At 60.8% G+C, this 13,161-nt stretch overlaps 1 long non-coding RNA gene across 1 annotated transcript; it reads left to right on the forward strand.

The window, feature by feature from the left end:
- The first annotated feature begins 8,121 nt into the window (after positions 1–8,121).
- LOC125621696 (uncharacterized) lies at positions 8,122–12,232 on the forward strand. The gene is made up of 4 exons (XR_012664992.1): positions 8,122–8,382; positions 9,676–9,795; positions 10,459–10,764; positions 11,335–12,232. It is a non-coding gene; the product is annotated as an uncharacterized LOC125621696 (long non-coding RNA).
- Positions 12,233–13,161: the final 929 nt, after the last annotated feature.

Here is a 13,161-nt window from a genome sequence, read left to right on the forward strand (position 1 = left end):
CAACTGAGGCGTGGCTACCGGCCAGGGTCACCGCGGCTAGAGGCCAAGGGAACCGAGACTCAGCCCATGGCCAAGGCCATAGGGAGATTTTTATCCAGAGGAAAGGCCCCATGTCCCATCCCCCAGACCCCCCGAGCCAGCCAGTCCCTGCCCTGGGGCTGGATGGGAGCCGGCGCCCCCTAGAGGGGACAGGCCCCTGCCCCATTCCCAGCCCCCCTGAGCCAGCCAGTCCCTGCCCTGGGGCCGGATGGGAGCCGGCGTCCCCTAGAGGGGACAGGCCCCTGCCCCAGTCCCCACCCCCCTGAGCCAGCCAGTCCCCGCCCTGGGGCCGGGTGGGAGCCGGCGTCCCCTAGAGGGGACAGGCCCCTGCCCCATTCCCAGCCCCCCCGAGCCAGTCCCTGCCCTGGGGCCGGGTGGGAGCCGGCGCCCCCTAGAGGGGACAGGCCCCTGCCCCATTCCCAGCCCCCCTGAGCCAGCCAGTCCCCCCCTTCTCCCCCCACCCACCTTCCGGGGCGTAGCTGGTGCTCCAGCTGTTCCCTGTTGTCTCTCAGCTGTCGAGGGATCAAGGTGAGGGGTGGGGGGCGCAGGGAGCAGCTGTGGGTTGATGGAAACAGCTGGGGTGGGGGTGGGGGAAAAGCCCTTTCCTCGGATCTGACCAAACCCAGCCCACAGACGCCGCGTGGGAAAAGAACCCAGGAGTCCTGGCTCCCCCCCATCCCCACGGGCCCCCTAGCGCCGCCCTGGGGTCAGCACCACCTCCCCCGCCCCTCCCCCCCTCCCGCATCCATTCGGCGCTGACATTGATGGGTTCTTAAGGGCCCCATTTGTTTCCTGGCCCAGGCGTGAATGTCGGGGGGCGGGGGGGAGGACTGCGCAGGCAGCCCCCTGGGGGGAGATCAGCTGAGGCTGAAGCTGCCGGGTCATCCATTACCAGGGCCCCTCTGGCCCCAGACGGGAACGGGCTGCTTAGAAACAGCCGGTGCCTGGGTCAGAGCCGGGGAGAGAACCCAGGAGTCCCAGCTCCCAGCCCCCCAACCACTAGACCCCACTCCCCTCCCAGAGCTGGGGAGAGAACCCAGGAGTCCCAGCTCCCAGCCCCCCGCTCCAATCACTGGACCCCACTCCCCTCCCCGAGCTGGAGAGAGAACCAAGGAGTCCTGGCTCCCAGCCCCCCCACTCTAACCACTAGCCCCCACTCCCTTCCCAGAGCTGGGGAGAGAACCCAGGAGTCCTGGTCCAACCCCAGGATCCAGGGAGACCAGCTGAGTCAGGGAACAGGACAGTTCCTGGGGGTCCCCTTCCCCTTGCGGGCCCCGTGAACTCATTGGCTGACAAGCTCTGGGCTCCCCTCCCCCCTGCGTGCCAGGGCAGGGACGCTTTAAGAGCCGGCTCCATGCCCGCTCAGCCGGCAGGATAATTTGTGCCTCGGAGGAATTCCTGCCCCATGACTAGGCCCCGCTCCCCCACGGGATTATGGAGCCAAGGATATAGGAAGGGAGTGGGGTCTAGTAGTTGGGGGGGGGGGTGAGCCAGGACTCCTGGGTTCTCTGCCAGCTGTGGGAGGGGAGTGGGGTCTAGTGGTTAGAGCAGGGGGAGCTGGGAGCCAGGACTCCTGGGTTCTCTCCCAGCTCTGGGAGGGGAGTCTCAAGGGGCAGAGCAGTGTCTCGGGGGGGAACAGGTGGCTTGTCCCCCCTCAGTGAAGATGTGTGCCCACCGTCCCCAAAGAGCCAGCTGACTCATGGCCTGGGCAGGGATGTTTCTCCGCGGGGGTCATGGGAGCAGACAGGGCGGGAAATCAGACTTGGCCTCCGCTGGATGGGCCCTGTGGTGGGGGTCGGGGGGTACCCAGGAGCCCCTGGGTCAGATCCAGGTTGGGGCAGGGAGTGGGGGGGACTGGGCTGGACCGGCCCATTTCCAGCTGGCCAGTTCTGCAGGAGTAGAGTATCTACCTTCCCGCCCTCCCTCCAGCAGCCCCCCCCGCCCCCCCCACCCCGGGCATGGTAGCAGGGGGGGGGCTACCTGGCAGCCTCTTCCCACGAGGGAATTCCCAAAGGCTCTGGCTCGAGGGTGACCCCTGGTGGCCAGAGCCGGTAGCGCGGCCACATTCCCCCCGGCTTAGTTATTCAATGCAAAATTACACTGTGTGGGTCAAACCCCCAGACCCCCCCCCCCACCTGCTGGGATCAGACCCCTGGGTCCATCCATCCCGGTATCCCCCCCGCACCTGCTGGGATCAGACCCCTGGGTCCATCCGGCCCAGTATCCCCCCCCCCCCACCTGCTGGGATCAGACCCCTGGGTCCATCCAGCCCGGTGTCCCCCCCTCCCCCACCTGCTGGGATCAGACCCCTGGGTCCATCCAGCCCAGTATCCCCCCCCCCACCTGCTGGGATCAGACCCCTGGTTCCATCTGGCCCGGTATCCCCCCCCCCCGTACCTGCTGGGATCAGACCCCTGGTTCCATCCGGCCCGGTATCCCCCCCCCCCCCCACCTGCTGGGATCAGACCCCTGGGTCCATCCGGCCCGGTATCCCCCCCCCCACCTGCTGGGATCAGACCCCTGGGTCCATCCGGCCCGGTATCCCCCCCCCCCACCTGCTGGGATCAGACCCCTGAGTCCATCCGGCCCAGTATCCCCCCCCCCCCACCTGCTGCGATCAGACCCCTGGGTCCATCCGGCCTGGTATTCCCCCACCCCCACATGCTGGGATCAGACCCTTGAGTCCATCCGGCCCGGTATCCCCCCCCCCTCCCCACCTGCTGCGATCAGACCCCTGAGTCCATCCGGCCCAGTATCCCCACCCCCCCCACCCCCACCTGCTGCGATCAGACCCCTGAGTCCATCCGGCCCAGTATCCCCCTCCTCCCCACCTGCTGGGATCAGACCCCTGGGTCCATCCGGCCTGGTATCCCCCCCCCCCCCCCCTGCTGTAATCAGACCCCTGGGTCCATCCAGCCCGTATCTCGCCACAGAGGGTAGCCAGCACTGATAGTTTTATGCTAAGGTCGAGAGCGCCCCTGATGCAGCTGGCCAGTTCTACAATCATGGAATCTATCCTTCCCCACCTGCCCCCTTCATCTATCCCCTGCCCACCCCCACCAGCCCTCTCTGTATCGTGGCGTTCACCCCTTCCCAGCACATTCACACCCTTCCAGCGCGAGCCATATGCCCCCTTCCTTTTGACACTCCTTTTTTGAGTCCACGGCCTCATGCGGCAATGAGTTCCACAGGCCACACACCAGTTATTACGTGCCAATGGCCAATCCGTGAGGGCAGGACAATGACAGGCGAGGCCTGGGCTGTTTCTTATTGGTCAGTCCCAAGTTGAATTGGGCGGAGCTAGGGGAAGGGCTTAGCATGCTCATGCAGTTGAATTCAGCCGGTTATTAAAACGCTGTGGTTTATTATTCTCCTGTGTGTTATTGGACATTTTATTACATACTCGATCTTATTTCGTGGACTTACATTAGTAATGCGTTGCTGAATGATACAATACACTAATGTAAGATACCACTGCTAGATGGTATTCCCCGTACCTCTTACTACCATGTATTTAATTACTACTAATTCATTTACTGAGATCGACTGACGACGTGCGATTAACCGAAATCCACAGCTGAGACGTACGACGTGAGAACTAGGCATTATGGTATTTACACTGCACTCCACCATTTTTAACGTCTCGAGAGTACGTCTTATTACTAAGGGTTCATTAGTGTGCTGCCATTCATGGATGGAGCCCCGCTGATGGAAACCAGGCTGTGAGAGGTAGGGAATGCATTCGTATTATAGCATTCCCCTGATGACGTTACCCTATTTTCTACATTTGATGTTATTAATTTTATTATATTAAGAGCTTCTGAGGGGAACCATTATAGGACAACTAGGAATTATTATACCATTGGGTTTACGTTGAAAGATACTAGTTTAGGATGCTCTATTTAGAGGGCATCTTAGTAATAAGTGTGAATTATTTTCTTAATAAATTAGTATTAAGGCCTACCGGTGAAAAACACTGCACGAATGCTAGATGTTAGGTATTATGAGCATTATTAATCATTAGCATTCACACTCACTAATTATTTTTGCCTCCTATCAAAAATCTCTCCAATCTCAACCGGCCTGGCCTCTGTGTGTGGGGTGGGGGGCTGAATTCAGCTCATGCCCCCATCCCTGTTAATAAACTAAATGTACCCCAGTGACCCTCACCCCCCAAAATACAGATCTAAGTGTGGCTGCAAAATCTCTCCCCCACCTGCCCCCAAAATTTGCCAAAGCAACCCCTTGTGCCCTGGGGGAAGGGGAAGAAAGAACTGAAGTCAGGTCACCTGGGGGAGTGAGAGCACAGTGTGTGAGACGCACTGGAGCCCCAGGCCCCCGTCACAGGGCAGGACCCCTGCTGTGTCCGGCGCTGTACAAACGCAGGATAAAAAGTCCCAGCGAGCCGCCAGTCCACGCCCCAGCCTCCAGTGCTCAGGAGCTACCGGGGAGCTCGTCTCTGCAGGCTGCGGGAGATGTGGAGATGGAAGAGCACAGTGCCTGGGAACCGCAAGGCGCTGTGGCTTGCTAGCTACGTGCCCCACGGTTCAGGGGTGAGTGGGGGTCTGGCGGGAGCTGGAAAGGGGGCTGCTCTACGCCAGACTCCCAAGCCAGTCAGCAGAGGGTGGGGGGAGTGAGCACGAAGGGGCTCCCGGGTTGGGAGCGGGTCCTCGGGGATCTGTTACGTGGAGGGACACGGCAGCACCCAGGAGTTTCCAGGGCGCGCCCGGGGTTCAGAGAGGGACCGAGGGGAGCGGGGCGGTGGGTGGGTGAGAGCGAACGGCCACTAGATGGCAGCAGAGGATCAGAAATGGGGGGGCTCTGAGTACAAAGTCTAGATCCCCACCTCTGCGTGTCCAGCCAGCCCCCCACACCCCTCCTTCTGCCCAGTCAGCCCCCCACTCCTCCTTCTGCCCAGCCAGTCCCCCCCACACCCCTCCCTCTGCCTGTCCAGCCAGCCAGCCCCCCACCCCTCCTTCCCTCCCTGCATCCAGCCCCCCACCCCTCCTTCTGCCCAGCCAGCCCACCAACACCCCTCCCTCTGCCTGTCCAGCCAGCCAGCCCCCCACCCCTCCTTCCCTCGTTGCATCCAGCCCCCCAACCCTCCTTCTGCCCAGCCAGCCAGCCCCCCACCCCTCCTTCCCTCCCTGCATCCAGCCCCCCACCCCTCCTTCTGCCCATCTATCCAGCTCCTCACACACCCCATCCCTCCCCCCCTGCCCAGCCCCCTACACCCCCTCTCCATCCACCCCCTCGGCCTCTCTCTATCCATTCTCCCCCCACCCGGGCTAATAACTGGCCCAACACACGTCCCCGAATTGCGAGCTCAGAGGTAGAGAGGGGGGTAAGGGTCCCAGGAACCTGTCACCACGAGTACAAAAGGGAAACGGAAATGCCAAATGAGCCCGAACGAAGAGGCCTCGGCTCTCACCCAAGGGCCGTGCTGAGATCACGCCCCTAAGCGGTGGCATCGTCTCCCCCAACCGTGTCCTTTTCCACCCCTCTTCTCTTTCCACTCGTCTCTCCCCCCTTTTGCCTCCTGTCGAAGGTGCGTCTGGAGCAGCCGGCCACGCCTGCACCCTGCTGAGAGCCGGCATGCAGAGAAGCAACGGAAGCAATGCTCTAAGCAGCCCAACATGGGACGAGTTTGCCAGGTCTCGGCACGGCTGCTCAGACCATGTCCTAGGCCCGCGTTTCTCCAGCCGCCGGGTCGCAAGCGAGAGTCAAAACATAAGAGAACATAAGAACGGCCATGCTGGGTCAGACCAAAGGTCCTTCCAGCTCAGCGTTCGGTCTCCGACAGTGGCCAATGCCAGGTGCCCCAGAGGGAATGAACATAACAGGGAATCATCAAGTGACCCACCCCCTGTCACCCATTCCCAGCGCCTGGCAAACAGAGGCTAGGGACACCATCCCTGCCCAGCCTGGCTAATAGCCATTGATGAACGTATCCTCCATCTAGTTCTTTTTTGAACCTTGTTATAGTTTTGGCCTTCACAACATCCTCTGGCAAGGAGTTCCACGGGTTGACTGTGCATTGTATGAAGAAATACTGCCTTCTGTTGGTTTTAAACCTGCTGCCTATTCATTTCATTGGGTGACCCCTAGTTCTCGTGTGATGAGAAGTAAATAACACTTCCTGATTTACTTACTCCACACCAGTCATGATTTCATAGACCTCACTCATATCCCCCCTTAGTCGTCTCTTTTCCAAGCTGAAAAGTCCCAGTCTTATTAATCTCTCCTCATACGGCAGCCCCTAATCACACCCCTAATCAGTTGTGTTGCCCTTTTCTGAACCTTTTCCAATTCCGAGACAGAGACAGAAGTTGCGTTTCGGAGGGCTGTTGTTCTCTCTCTCCTCGTGCGTGCGTCTGGCTTGGTTCGTCCGCTAGAAAACGGGCCCGGCCTTTCCCAGCAGCAGCAGGAACAGCCCCAGCCCTGGTCACCTTCTTCTGTGTTCCCCAAGGGCAGTCACGCCCTCCCCCGAACCCCGACACTGCAGAACAGGGGGGCTTTCCTGCTCCAACCTCCCCCGGCGAGTTCCGGGGAACAAAACCCGGTGGGTAACAGGACAGCCTCATTTGGTGCTGCACATTGCCAAGGCTTGAACCGTTTTCCCTTCTTCTCTGGAGCGTCGACAAGAAGTTAACAAAAATGCCGGGTGTTTGCCATCGCGCCGAGACGGCGAAAGTCTCCGCTACCAACCGCCGAAGCTTGTCCGGCACCGGATCGGCAGTTCAGTTACGGGGGCATTTCTGGGCCCCCTATATTCCATCTAAAATACATACAACAAACCTTTTCTATCCAGCTATCTTCCATCCCTCTCCATCCCCACATATTGCCCCCCCTTTCCATCCACTCCTCCCACACTCCTTCCTATCGCCCTCCCTTCCCCTCCATCCATCGCCCCCACACACCCCCTTCCCATCCATCCCCGCCCCACACATCCCCAACTTCCCCCATCCATCCCCCTCACACCCCTTCCCATCGCCCCCCCTTCCCATCCATCCATCGCTCCCACACCCCCCTTCCCACCCATCCCTGCCCCACACATCCCCACCTTCCCACCCATCCATCCTCCCACACCTTCCCATCACCCCCACCTTCCCACCCATCTGTTCCCCCCACACCCCTTCCCATCACCCCACCTTCCCACCCATCCATCCCTCCACACACACCCCTTCCCACCCATCCGTCCCCCCACACCTCTTCCCATCGCCCCCTTTCCCACCCATCCCTGCCCCACACATCCCCATCTTCCCACGCATCCATTCCTCCCACACCTTCCCATCACCCCCACCTTCCCACCCATCTGTTCCCCCCACACCCCTTCCCATCCCCCCCACCTTCCCACCCATCCATCCCCCCCACACCCCTTCCCACCCATCCGTCCCCCCCACACCTCTTCCCATCGCCCCCTTTCCCACCCATCCCTGCCCCACACATCCCCACCTTCCCACGCATCCATTCCCCACACCCCTTCCCATCACCCCCACCTTCCCACCCATCTGTTCCCCCCACACCCCTTCCCATCACCCCACCTTCCCACCCATCCCTGCCCCACACATCCCCACCTTCCCACGCATCCATCCCCCCCACACCCCTTCCCACCCATCCCTGCCCCACACATCCCCACCTTCCCACGCATCCATCCCCCCCACACCCCTTCCCACCCATCCCTGCCCCACACATCCCCACCTTCCCACGCATCCATCCCCCCCACACCCCTTCCCACCCATCCCTGCCCCACACATCCCCACCTTCCCCTCCATCCACCCCCCCCAGTCTAATATCCATCCGTCCGCCCCTCTCCCCCTGCCCTGGTCCCCAGCGGGCTGCTCTCTCTAGGGGGTGTCACGTCCCTTTGCATTTCCCCACTTCCCACGCACCGACCAGCCCAGCTCCTGCCAGAGCCCGGGGCATGGGGGGCGGAGCCCCTCCAGCCGCAGGTCCCCCAATCACAGCCTGCCCCCTCCTGCCGGCCAATCAGGAGGCCGGGGCAGCCAGCCAATGGGAGGAGAAGGTCCTGCCTGCTGTTGGCGCATGCGCCCTCCCGGCATGCTGGGCGGCGCGGACCGCCATGGAGGCGGCTCGTGGGGCGCCCCGGCGGGGGGCCGGGAGGATCCGCCGGCATCCTGGCCCCGGGCAGGGGGCCCCGGCTCGGGCGGGGGCGGGCCTGGCAGCGGGGAGCCGGGGGACGGGGACGGGGACGGGGACGGGAGCGGGAGCGTCGCCCTGAGCGGGAGCGGGAGCTAGATTCGGATTGTGCTAGGCGCTGCACAGGCACGCAACGAGGAGACCCCCCGCCCTGGCCGGCGCCGGGACTCGTCCTGGTTCCAGGTGAGCGCCCCCGCCCCGAGTCAGGGCTCCAGGCAGAGGGTCCCAGTGCGGATAAGTGGGTGGGTGTGTGTGTGTGTTGTGTTGTTGTGCAGTGCACGAGGGGCGGAGATAAGGCCCTGTCCCCAGCCTCCGGTCTTGCACGCACGTGGCTGGCTGGGTGTGGTGTGAACAGGGGTGCAGGTTTGTGTCAGATTGCGCTGCGTACAAAGACAGTGCTGGGTGGGGGTGGTGAACGCACAAGTACACACACACACACCCCCACACACAGGCAGCTGGGTCGCACTTTGCTGGCAGACTAGGTAAGGTCTCCTCAGCGACGTGTGTTGCGGGTGGGCCTGGTTCGGCCATTCGGATGAAGGGGTGTGTTGACTCCCCACAATTGTGCGTTTTAGCGCAACCAGGGGGGAGAAATCCCTGCAGTGCCGGGGGTTCAGGGTTGCGGTGGTGCGTAGAGGTGCGAGGCGTAGGATTGTGTGTGGGGCTGTCAGATCCGCGTGGGGCTGTGGTTAGGGGTGAGTGGGTTGTGTTGGCAGGGGCGGAGAAGTGTGCGTGTCCTTGGGCTTAGGGATGGGTTTGTGCCTATGCAGGTGTGTTGTGTGGCTGTCGTTATGTGTGGTATGTCTGATTGTGTATTGCGCATCCATACGTGAGCATGTCGCTGGTTGTATATATGAATGGCTGCAGGTTACGGCTGTGAGGTGTTGTGTACACACGTCTGTATTTGTGGGCGCTGTGTCTGTGGTCGTGTGCTGTGGGTCGGGACCCCTGGGTCGCTGGGGCTGTAGTTGGCGGTGGGTTGTGCAGGAGGGTGAGGGGATGTGTGTGAGCAGTGGGGTTGTGTGCGCGGATCAGGGTGTTGCCTCTGGGCTGGGGCTGTGTGCAGATGTTTACAGACGGGGGGGGGTGTGTGTGAGTGAGGCCATCTGGGTAAGTGCTCCTGGTTGTGTGTGTGTGAAAGAGAGAGACACACCGGGACAGGGATGCCCCATGGGGTGTGCTCTGGGATAAGCCCCTCTCACCTCAACCCGCCCGCACTGTCCCATGTGCTCACTGGGGGCCAAAGGGCAGTGACGGGGGTCCCCGCGGGCTGGGGGTCCCCGCGGGCTGGGGGTGCCTCTGGTATACATTACCCCCCCAGCTCTGCCGGTGCCCCTCACTCCCGACCCACAGCCCCCTGCTAGCCCAGCCCTGGGCTTCTCCGCCCCCCCCACCCACCCCCCGCAGCTCCTCTCTGTAATTAACCATAGAGAAACTAATCACTTTTCTCACACACACCCCATCCGGTTCCCCCAGGATCCCGCCCCGGAGCCGGGACCCAGCGATCTCCAGCTCATCCAGCCGAGGGGCCGGCCGGAGACACCCGCCATCGCCAGCTCCACACGGGTCTATACCCCAAGGCAGTGGGGTCTAGTGGTGAGAACGGGCTGGGAGCCAGGACTCCTGGGTTCTCTCCCTGGCTCTGGGAGGGGAGTCAGGGTACAGGCAGGGGTGCGCCAGGACTCCTGGGTTCCGTTTTCACCCCGTGTCCTTGAACGTTCTGACTTCCGGTGGCTGGGAATTGCGGGCCGCCTGTCTCTCACCGAGGTGAGGGTGACCAAAGGGTTAATCCCCAGCTTTCCCGTGGCATGCTGGGAGCTGTAGTTCTCAAGGAGTGAGACTGAGGGGTTTCTCATTCAGTTCCACCCCCCCGCGGCGCTGGGGTCCCCTTCCCTGTCCTCCTTGGATCCCCTTCCCTATCCTGGTCTCTGATCCCCTAGGGGCGAGCGGCCTGCACTGCCCTCCCGGACGCCTGGGTCCCATCTCGGTCTCCATGCCCCAGGGGGATGGGGCAGGAACCCATGCAGGAGCCTCCCACAAAGGCGTGCTCATACTCTGCACCTTGTGGGCACGTAAGAACCGGAGGCAAAGCACTGAAAGTAACGAGTGACGGGACAGCTGCTTCCTGTGTTGGTCCTGTATCTTCACTTCCTACACTTCCCCTGCAAGGACCGGCTAGCTCAGGGGGTGGGGAATTGGGGCATGGGGCCTCGCCCTATTTGTACCCCTTTTATTCAGCATGTCTCCCCTTTTCTGCAGCAGGCTCGCTGACGTCTCTGCAGGGTGCCCTCGGCAAGGAGTTCCCATGATGACGAGGCACTGCGTTCCAGGGAAACCGATTGCTCGCACCAAACCTGCATGGTGCCAGCCTGCCTCGCAAGGGGTGGGGGCGGGGGTCACTCACCCTGCTGCTGAAATGCAGCCACCTCTGGGGTGGAACGCAGCGGAGAGGACGTTGCCGCAGACCCTGCTGCATGGGTGCTGAACTCCCAGGAAGCAGACGGGGCAGTAGGAATACGAGAGCAGCATTGGTCGCTGGTTCACAGCAGCGAGCAACTTTGTCTGGTATGTTAAACCAAGGCAATGGATAGCTAAAACTTTGTGACCTTGAAATGCATGCTGCTCCGGACTGGGGTGGGGCAGGGGATGCTGCCGCGGTCGCGCGCGGTGCCCTCCCACGAAGGCGTGCCTGGACCCCCCGTGTTCGGGTGCGTAAGAACCGGAGGCAGATGAACCGGAATGAAGAGTTACCGACGGGGTAGCCGCAGTCGGAGCGGTTCAGGTGTCTTTATTCCAACACATCCAGGACTGGGGACTGGCCGACTCAGGAGGGTGGGGAAATGGGGCATGGGCCCTTTCCCCTCTAGGGGGCACTGGCTCGGACCCCCAGGCAGGGGACTGGCTGGCTCGGGGGAATGGAATCTGTTCAGTAACACTTAGGGCACCCCTGCCCGCGCTGCTTACCAGGGATCCGATCCTTCCCACCCCCCACAGCAGAGCAAAGTTGCTGCCTCTGGGGCTCCTCCCGGGCACCCCCATAACGCTGTTGCATCCAGCCCCCCTCCACCAGGGCAAAGCCTGGGGTCTGCAGGGCTCTTCCCCCCCGGCCACTAACACACCTGCCTTCTCTCCTAGGCTCTCTGGACCCAGCTGGCAGGAGCCTAGGGAGACCCGGAGGCCAGCTGCAGTTCTGCCACCAGGAGCCGGAGACAGCCAGGAACGAATGGGGGGGGTGGGGGGGAAGGTGCAATAAAAGCCCTGACCACTGGGTGGTGCCCTCATTCTGTGCACAGGTCAGCCTCCCCGCCCAGCCCAATTCCCCCCATATACACAGTCAACCCCCCTCCACGCAGGTCTCCATTAGAGCCACATTCCTCTCAAACCCCTCCTCATGTATGGGGGACCAGTAGGGCCCTCTGCCTCAGTTTCCCCTCTAAAATGGGGATAATGTCTCTGCCCTCCCTAGTAAAGTGCTGTGAGAGCTGATGAAGGGCACTGGATGGGAGTGTGGGATCCTCCCCGCAATCTCCTGTCCACACAGACCCTTCACGGGGGACAGGTCCGTGTTGATCAGTGCAGCATTGGGCGCCTTCCTAGCCCTGGCCACCTAGTCCTGTGCCCACCTGAGCCCCTGCCTGGCCTCACCCAGGCTACTCTGCAGTGCCCCCAGCACTGCTGGGCATTCCCCACAGGCTCCTGGTCCCAGCCCAGCTGTACATCCAGCCAGCTCCGTTTCTTCTTCCCTTCGCCCCCCTCCAGGTGGTTGGCGCCTCCCTCCTGCTGGCTGCAACCTGTACCCCAGCTGCCATCTCCTGGGCACGGGGGTGGGCCTAGATCTCCCCACAGGGGGCCAGAGTAGCCACTGGGCCAGTTGTAACAAGAGCAATGTTATAGTGGGCATGGCAACACCCATTGTTTCATGTTCTCTGTGTCTATAGATCTTCCTACTGTATTTTCCACTGCATATATCTGATGAAGTGGGTTTTAGCCCACAAAAGTTTATGCCCAAATAAATTTGTTAGTCTCTAAGGTGCCACAAGTACTCCTCGGTTTTTTTTTGCTGAACATTGAAGCTGTCGATCCAAGCTGGGCTGTATTGGGTGCAATATGGGACATGGCAGGAGGAGACAGGGCCAGCCGCGCCCATTCCCCTTTTAGCCCATTCTCTCAAGGCCGAGGACTTCATGGTCACCCCTCTGTAAAATCAAGCTGGAGGTTTATTGCTTCTTCCATGGAAACTGGCGGTGTTTGAGGTTCATGGGAACTCACTCCCATGTTTACAAAGCTCTGACACATGAACCAGGCACTCCCGCAGGTGTGTTAATTTCTTGCCAGGAATCAACATGAATGGATTCAGTGGTTAATGATTGCTAAGCCTTTTGGAGAAAGCGCTAGGTAAGATTAACTGGTTACAGTGAGTGAAAGTGGGAGTCGGGACACTTGAGTTCTGTTCCCGGCTCTGGGAAAAAAGTGGGGTCCAGCGGGTTAGATCAGGGGAAACTGTTAAGATGGGAGGCTGTATCCTGGAAAGCCGTGACGCTCTAAGGAAGCCAACCGAGCATGAATTCCCAATGCAGTGCTGTGGCTAAGAGCACTAATGCAAAAGCAGGGGAATCCCGGAGTAGGGAGGTGGTGTTACCTCTGTATAGGACATTAGTCCAGCCATTACTGGCTACGGTGTCCTGGTCTAATATCTGCCTTTCAAAAGGGACAGTTGATAAATTGGAAAGCGTTCAGAGAAGAGCCGGAAAAGGTCTGGAAAACCTGTCCTACAGAGAGAAACCAAAGGAGTTTAATCTCTTTCGCTCATGGAGGAGAAGGTTAATAGGTGATCTATTAGTACCTAGGCAGGGAGATGTCTGATAGCAGAGCACAAAGGCTGAACGAGATCCAAGGGCTGGAGCCTGAAGCTAGACAAATTCAGCTTAGAAATAAGGTGAACATTTGCAGGGTAATTAAGAG

This window comes from Caretta caretta, chromosome 14 (genome assembly GCF_965140235.1).
Source record: "Caretta caretta isolate rCarCar2 chromosome 14, rCarCar1.hap1, whole genome shotgun sequence".
In the NCBI taxonomy this organism is placed as follows: domain Eukaryota; kingdom Metazoa; phylum Chordata; order Testudines; family Cheloniidae; genus Caretta; species Caretta caretta.